The sequence below is a fragment of the Miscanthus floridulus genome, chromosome 16 (genome assembly GCF_019320115.1).
Source record: "Miscanthus floridulus cultivar M001 chromosome 16, ASM1932011v1, whole genome shotgun sequence".
NCBI lineage: Eukaryota > Viridiplantae > Streptophyta > Magnoliopsida > Poales > Poaceae > Miscanthus > Miscanthus floridulus.
The window spans coordinates 49,003,576-49,012,697 of record NC_089595.1 but is presented as its reverse complement, the minus strand read 5'-3'; positions in this window follow the sequence as shown (position 1 = coordinate 49,012,697).

Sequence of the window (9,122 nt, the reverse complement as noted above, 5' to 3'; positions counted from 1 at the left end):
TGCTATGATTGTTGTAATTGAAGGTTCATTCACTGTATTTTTTTTCAGATTTCATGGTTTGCCCGTTGTTTCTTTTTTCATGGTTACTTGTTGGGCATTATATATTTTTGTATATTTTTTTATCTATAGAATACTACCTCCGTCCTGAAAAGAATGCCACTATGAGTTGCATGCCACGAAAACTGATTCATGTTTGATCAAGTTTTTAGTGAATAATATTCGTATTTATGGTTTTATATTAATTTATTATAAAAATATATTTCATAATTAATCTGATGGTATTTATTTGGTGTCATAAACATGATATTTTTATCTATAATTGGTCAAACTTAATGTACTAAAACGTGACACTGTGCTAGAATTGCATTCTTTTAGGGACGGAGATAGTAATTCTGTTCTTTACACTATGTCGTTTTGAAAGTTCCATATGTTTGCTCCATTCAAGGCCCTCAATCTTTGTGTACTTATAATCCATCAAATGATTTTGTTCTTTGCATTATGTCATTTTTAAAAAGTTGATATGTTTGATTAATTCCAGTATTTTTGTTGTTTCAATTTTCCTTTTTTTTGTTATTTTCCTATTTTGATATGTTTGGTTAATTGAAGGCCTAAGTAATTATTATTTTGCAATCTATAAAATAATTTTGGATTTTTTCATTTGTATATGCTTTATTCCAATACATAAAATATATTTACTTTTGTTATTATTCTGCAGTTCCATAAAATAATTTTGAATTTTGTCACTTTGATTATTTGTTATCTACATATGCTTTGTTTCAATATATAAAATTTATTCATTTTCCTATATACATGATGCACAGGTGAAAATCTTCATTCTTAAAAGATCAACAATACCTAGAGGCAGGAGGGGTTAAATAGACTAAACCTGAAAAACTAGTCAGTTCAAAGCGCGGGGAGGAGCGAGAATAGGAACTGATAACCGGGAGAAGTACAAGAAGTATATTTATGTAAAAGTCAGAATATGCTGTCGAAATAACCTAATACACAGCATTATATAAATACTTAAATCTGGATTCCAAAATTGTGGCAGTTAATTAAATCTGTGTAGAATTGGACTTGTCAGCGAGGCATGCGAAATACAAAGAAATAATGAGGCTAATAGCAGGCTGCATCTGCTTTTTTTTGTCAAACCATCCATATAACAGCGTGTAAATGCATTATTGTGGAATGTTCCTACAAAACAAAACCATAAGAGTAGATCAGATTATTTTTGAAGGAAATCTAAGGCTGCATAAATTTGGGTAGCCCGTATTGCAACAAAAATCGTAAGAATGGGACCATATGTTAGCAAAAATTCCTAGCATATTGAATAGTAATGTATACATGTTGGGAAGGACATTTGGATTGCCCAAAAAAAAAACGATGCTTACACAGGAAACTTAAAAGGGTATGGAAACACTACGTAGAAAAAGGTTTTTAGGGACGGCTGGTAACACTCTGTAGGGACGGTTTTGCCAGCCGCCTCTATGAAAGGACGGCTACAAATCATTGATTTGTAGGGGCGGCCACCAGCCGTCCCTATAAATCGATTTGTAGGGGCGGCTGGATATTGAGCCGCCCCTACAAATCAATTTCCTGAAATCACGAAAAAAGGGATAAAAAAATAGCAAATTTTTTTCCCACCGGCAGCCCCACTCACCCTCACTCTACGGTTGTAGCATTTTTTCATGATTTTTGCATACTTTGCGCCGGCCGGGTTTCAAACCCGCGACCTCTCGCTCGTGTGTAAACTCCTCTACCACTGCACACTATGCTCACTTGTGTCTACGTTCTATTTTGGTTCCCCACATATTATACAAAACTGAGCATAAATTGATTATTTGAGGCCCTAAACTAATTCAAATGAAAAAATTGTCAACTACAAAGTTTTATAACTTTTTGAGATCTACAACTTTTATTTTGGTAGTTTCTCCATCCGAGATTGTTTACAAAATTTAAATTTCAAATTTGAGAAATTCAAACGTAGTTTTCTAAGACAAGATGATTTCAAATAAAAAAGTTATCAACTACAAAGTTTCATAACTTTTTGAGATCTACAAATTTCATTTTTGCTGTTTGTCCATCTGAGGTCATTTAAAAAATTCAAATTTCAAATTTTTTGAAATTCAAATATAGTTTTCCTTGACAAGATGATTTCAAATTAAAAAAGTTGTCAACTACAGAGTTTCATAACTTTCCGAGATCTACAACTTCTGTTTTGATCATTTATTCATCCGACATAGTGGTAGTAACATTGTTCATAAACAATAAGAGGGATATGTCTCTCTCTTATAGTTTCATAAACAATAAGAGTGATATGTAACATTTATGAATAATATTATTACCACTTTATCGGATGAACAAATGACCAAAATAAAAACTTGTAGATCTTGATAAGTTCTGCAACTTCTATGTTCATGATTTTTTCATCTGAAATCAAATAGTGTTCCAAAATAACGTTTGAAGTTATTATTTTTTTAAATTCAAAATTCAAATAGATAAAACATGGTCACATGAAAAGATGGATAAAATAATAGTGGTAAGAACACAATAAATTGATAGGGCGTGATTTTAGAAATTTTCAGAAAAAAATCATCAAATTTGAAGTTAGTATGAGGGAGAAAGACTAGTTACAAGTTTTAGCCAGAGATTAAAAAGAGAAATCAGAGTTTTTCGATAATTTCAAATTTTAATTTCAAACAGTATTTTCAAGTAGTAAATGATCTCAACTGGAAAAGTTGTCAGCTATAAAGTTTCATAACTTTTCGAGATCTACAACTTTTATTTTGATTGTTTCTCCATCCAAGGTCGTTTACAAAATTTGAATTTTAGTGCTTAATTTTTAATACTCGACGTCTATTTGTAGAGTCACTTCAATATTGAGCCGCCCCTACAAATCTGATTTATAGGGGCGGCTAGATATAGAGCCGCCCCTACAAATCGGGCCATTTGTAGGGGCGGCTGATAACAACGGTTGTCCCTACAAATCCATTTGTAAGGGCGGCTTATTTAGCAACCATTTGTAGGGGCAGCTCAATATAGAGCCGCCCCTACAAAGAAAGCAAGATGTTGCTACAAATCATTTTTGTAGTAGTGAAAGTAACTGTAGACAAATATGTTGAAAAGTAATCGAAGTGAACCTCGGAAATGAAGCACCAATCAGAATAGACGCCGCCACATCCGTTTACATTTCCATAGTGCAACCGGTTGTCACTTCCCGCTGTAAATCGGATAGCTGCATAGATCATCAGAAGCTTAGATGAATATCTTTCCAAGGCGAGCAAGAAAATAGGTTGGAGAGCTATACCCAGCAAAAATGTCATGTGTAGTAGCGTAATGGGCATAATAATGTCACTGCAATGCGCGACCAATGGAAGAGCGAACTGCATCAGACGCTGATACCTACACACTGATCATGTTAAATGTTGACAATACCAAATTTTGTGTAATTATGAATTCGCCTATTATACGAAAAAAGGCACCAGGTGCAAGAGCACAAAGGAGAAGTGTATGCATCATACCTCGGCTGTGGCAGGAAATAATGGTTTCTTAAGTAAAAATTCCACAAATATGCAACCAACAGATCAAATATCCACAGGTTCAGTGTGGCACCAAGAAGCAGCTCAGGGGTCCGTGAACAGGTTGAAATGATGTGTAACACCCTAGTGTTAAGCATAGCATTTGGCACTTGTATTTCATGAGCACAAGCATCATCCACGCATTCATGAACATGAGCATATGACATTTCATCTCATTCTTATACATTATCGCATGAATTGTTGATTATATATATATGCTTATGCTTGTAATCATGTATGACCAATGTATGAAATGGTTCTAAGGTCACAACAATACCTTAGATACATCTAGGATAGTAAATGGAACAACTTTTATATTCATGACATGAACCAATTTTGCTTCTAAGTGTTGGGTTACCTTGGAATGTCATTTTCATGATGCTAGTTTGACCAAAGTTGAACAGTAACTTAGAGTGTTTGCATGGCTGTATGACCTAAATAAAAGTTGTAGTTCACGTCAAGGGTAACAAACTTTATTTAAGGGTCATGAGATAAATCAGTGCCTAACATGGTCAAATAGAGCTCACAAGTTTCAACTTAACGTTGTTTATAACTTAGAAAATTTTTCTTAGTCTTGAAGCTGTTTTCAATTTCAATGTTGCCTATTTTGGAGCCTTATAATTTAAAAACCATTGCTATTTAGACAAAACTCCTTTAAGCAATCTTTTAGTACTCATGTAGCTCTACACTTTGTATTAATGAAGTTTTCACTAACTCGCCATGGTTTGGGAGATTTGGAGGTTTGAAAATCGACTATCTAACGGACCGAATCGACCCTTGCCGATTCAAATCACCAGCAGTCATGGCCGACCGTGCCCATGCCTCTTGCGCCACATGGCGGCAGTCCACCGGCGTCGACCCGCCCTACCACGCCAAAAGGGAGAGCCCTCTACTCTCCACTCACCCACGCACTCACTCTCGCTCTCGCTTTCTCTCTCGCCCACGCACTTCTCCAGAGAGGAGCAGCACCGCAGCAACATCACCGCCATGCCTCCGCCGTGCTCAGGCGCTGCCACCATAGCACCATCGCTCAATCACTCACGCCCATAGCTCCACTATCACCTCCTCCACCTCACCAACCATGAGTTTTTTGCATAGTTCCTAGGAAATCAGAGAGCAATGGAGGATACACTGCGTCTCATTGCCTAGAACACTACTAACGCTCGCTAGTAAACATCAAGGACCGAAACCAAATCAATACAGTTCATTTAAGGACTTCTAGGACACCAAGCCTCCTATCTTCAAAGAGGCCAAAGAACCGCTCTAAGCGGATGAGTGGCTAAACACGATCGAGCAGAAGTTCCACCTATTGAGGGTCACGGAGCATCTAAAGGCTGAATATGCGTCCCATCAACTGTAGGAACCCATAGGAATATGGTGGATCCATTCCCTGTCCTCTTTACCTACAAACGCACATGTCACATGGGAACAGTTCACAGTAGCCTTTAGGGGGCATCACATTCCCTCAAGGCTGATGCACATGAAAGCAGCTGAGTTTATGAGACTTACTCAAGGGACCAAAACCCTTACTGAGTACATGCATGCCTTCAACAATTTGTCCAGATACGCCCTAGGGTTCATCGATACGGAGGAAAAGAAGATAGAAAGCTTCAAGAGTGGCCTTGGCACCAAACTAATGAAAACTATGGCCAACTCAAGATGTGCTACCTATAACGAGTTTGTCAGCGATGCCTTAACCTAGGAAAACAAGAGCAACTTACACATAGCAGCAAAGGGACACAAAAGAGCAGCTGAGGTAGGTGCGTCAGGATCATCCTAGTTCAAAGCTCCAGTGGTAGCTAGGCCATAATTTTATCCACCAGTGCCTAAGTTTAGGCCTCCTCCACCAAAATCTCAGGTCAATCGCCCTAGAAGACATTCTATAGGGCGTTCACCATTGCCCTAACTAAGGGTAACATAGGCCAAGGTAGCTTAGTAAGACCAAGAAGCAACCAGTCATGCTTTCACTGCAATCAGCTAGGTCATTGGTCCAAAGAGTGCCCCCATCACAAGAAGATTGGCAATCAAAACTAGGGTAATCAGAAATAGGCCAATCCTAAGGCACGTCCTTGATACGTGCATTACATAGCTGTGGAAGAAATCCCTATGGGAGAAGTTGTCACCACCGGTATGTTTCTTGTTAACAAACATCCCACCATTGTTTTATTTGATTCTAGAGCTTCTCATTTATTTATGAGCCAAACATTTGCATCTAAGCATGATCAGAAGATAATTGAGGTAGACAAGGGTGGTCATAGTATAAGTTCAACTGGGCTACTATTTCTACAAATCAAATAGTGAGAGATGTGCTCATCTCTATACAAGAGAGGGAGTACACTATGGATCTTATAGTATCGCCTGGACTAGCCATAGATGTGATCTTAGGCATGAGTTGCATGAGTGGTCATAGAGTTCTTATTGACACTACCACTAGAACAATTATGTTGAGTGAACCAAAGGGGGGTAATGCTTTCTAGTGCTAGTTCCCCGGAGTTTTGATCTTCAAAACTTGTCTTGTGCTATCCAAGCCACTACTCTCTGTGATATTCTAGTGGTTTGCAAATTTCCTGATGTATTTCTAGATGAGTTGCCAGGTTTACCACCTGATAGGGATGTGGAATTTAAGATTGAGTTAGTGCTAGGGACAACACCCATCTCAAGAAGACCCTATAGGATGCCACCAAATGAGTTAGCTGAACTTAAAATCCAGTCACAAGAACTTTTGGACAAAGGTCTCATTTGACCTAGTTTGTCTCCATGGGGTTGTCTAGCCTTGTTTGTAAAGAAGGACAAATCCTTGAGGATGTGTGTGGACTACATGCCGCTCAATGCTGTCACCATTAAGAACAAGTATCCTTTGGCCTGTATCAATATTTTGTTTGATCAACTGGAAAAAGCAAAGGTATTCTCTAAGATTGACTTGAGATCATGCTATCATCAGATTAAGATTAGGCCAGAAGATGTACCTAAGATAGCTTTCTCCACTAGGTATGCCTTGTATGAGTATTTAGTCATGTCTTTTGGACTGACAAATGCTCCTGCCTACTTTATGTACTTGATGAATTCAATATTCATGCCCGAGCTTAATAAGTTTGTGGTTGTGTTTATCGATGATATCTTGATTTACTCAGAGAATGAAGTAGATAATGCAGAGCATCTGAGAGTTGTCTTGTCTAGATTGGGAGAGCATCAATTATATGCCAAATTTAGCAATTGTGAATTCTGGTTGAGCAAAGTACCTTTTTTGGGTCATATCTTATCTAAAAATGGAATATTTGTAGACCCAACTAAAGTATAAGAGGTCATGGATTGGAAGGCCCCAACTTTGGTTCATGAAGTTTGTAGTTTTCTAGGGTTAGAAGGCTACTATCATCATTTCATTCCCGACTTTTCCAAAATAGCTAAGCCCATGACCAGACTACTCTAGAAGGATGAAAAGTTCAATTGGACTCCGAAGTGTGAAGCTGCTTTTCACACTTTGCGAACCTTGCTAACTACAGCTTCTGTTTTAGCACAACCCGACATTGAGAAGCCTTTCGATGTGTTCTATGATGCATCAGGTATAGGTTTGGGGTGTGTGCTCATACAAGAAGGTCGAGTTATTGCCTATGCTTCCCGACAATTGCAAAAGCATAAAGTCAATTACCCTACACATGATTTGGAGCTTGCAGCAGTTGTTCATGTCTTGAAGATATGGAGACATTACTTGTTGGAAAATGTATGTCACATATACACTGATCACAAGAGTGTCAAATATATCTTTACTCAACCTAAGCTAAACATGAGGCAATGTCAATGGTTAGAGCTGATCAAGGACTATAATTTGAAAGTGCACTACCATCTAGGAAAAGCCAATGTTGTAGCAGATGCCTTGAGCCAGAAGTATCATTACAATTCTCTATTGGAGGATGGATTTAATCTGTTACATCCTGTGGTGCTACACAATATCACCATCAGTTGTTCACTTGAAAGCAAAATCATCAAACTACATAAGACGGATGTGGGTGTATTTCACATCAAGAGAAAGATGAAAGGATAGAAGACCAAACATTTTAGGTTGGATGAAAGAGGTGTGCTATGGTTCGAGGACTGACTTGTGGTATCGAAAAACCATGGACTTAGAAATCAAATTTTATATGAAGTTCATTCATCCAAGTTGTCTATCCATCCGAGCAGTAGCAAAATGTATCAAGATTTAAAAACCCATTTTTGGTGGACCAAGATGAAGAAGGAAATTGCAGCCTACGTTGCTAGGTGTGATGTCTATAGCTGAGTGAAGGTAGATCATCTGAAACCTAGTGGACAGCTCTAATCGTTGTCCATTCTAGGCTAGAAATGGGAGGAAATAAGTATGGACTTTATAACAGGCCTCCCATAGACACAACAAGGTCATGATTCCATATGGGTCATTGTAGATCGCCTCACCAAGTCGGCACATTTTGTACCAATTAACACAACGTATTATGTTGGGAAGTACGTTGAGCTATATGTTTCTCAAATTATGAGGCTACATGGAGTACCAAGGACCATAATCTCATATCACAGACCACAGTTTATAGCTTGTATTTTTGGAACACTTGCACAATGCCTTGGGAACCAAATAATCAGAATTTTAGCATACCATCCACAAACTTCTAGACAAACCGAGCGAGTGAACCAAATCTTGGAAGATATGTTGAGAGCTTGTGTTATATCCTCCAAGGGTTCATGAGAAAAATGGATGCCTTTAGATGAGTTCTCCTATAACAACAGTTATCAAGAGAGCATCAAGATGGCTCCTTTTGAGGCCTTGTACGGTCGCAAATGTAGAGCTCCTTTGAATTGGATTGAGCCTAGAGAAAGGAGGTACTATGGCATAGATTTTGTCATAGAAGCTGAAGAACAAGTATGTGTTATCCAACAGCACATGAAACCAGCTCAGTTAAGACAAAAGAGTTATGCTGATAAAAGGAGAAGACCACTAACCTTTGAAGTGGGAGACAATGTGCACTTAAAAGTTTCGCCCATGAAGGGAGTGTAGAGATTCTGAGTGAAAAGGAAGCTTATGCCTAGATATGTAGGCCGGTATAGCTTCCCCTAGAAATGAGTGTTATATTCAATGTCTTCCATGTTTCTTAGTTAAAAAGATGTCTTCGCATACCTAAGGAAGCTATTGCACCCACCAACATTAAGCTCCAATCGGATTTGACCTATGAGGAGAAACCAATCCGAGTGCTAGAAGAATGGAAAGAGTAACCCAGAGCAAGGTCATTAAGTTCTACAAGGTGGGGTGGAATAACCACAATGAACAAGATGCCACGTGGGAATAGGAGGATTATTTACGTGAGGTTTATCCCGCTTTTATGAAGAATGGTAGGCCTTTCAAATCTCGAGATGAGATTTCTATAAGGGGGATGGGTTGTAACACCCCAGTGTTAAGCATGGCATTTGGCACTTGCATTTCATGAGCACAAGCATCATCCAAGCATTCATGAACATGAGCATATGAAATTTCATCTCATTCTTATACATTATCGTATGAAATGTTGATTATATATATATATA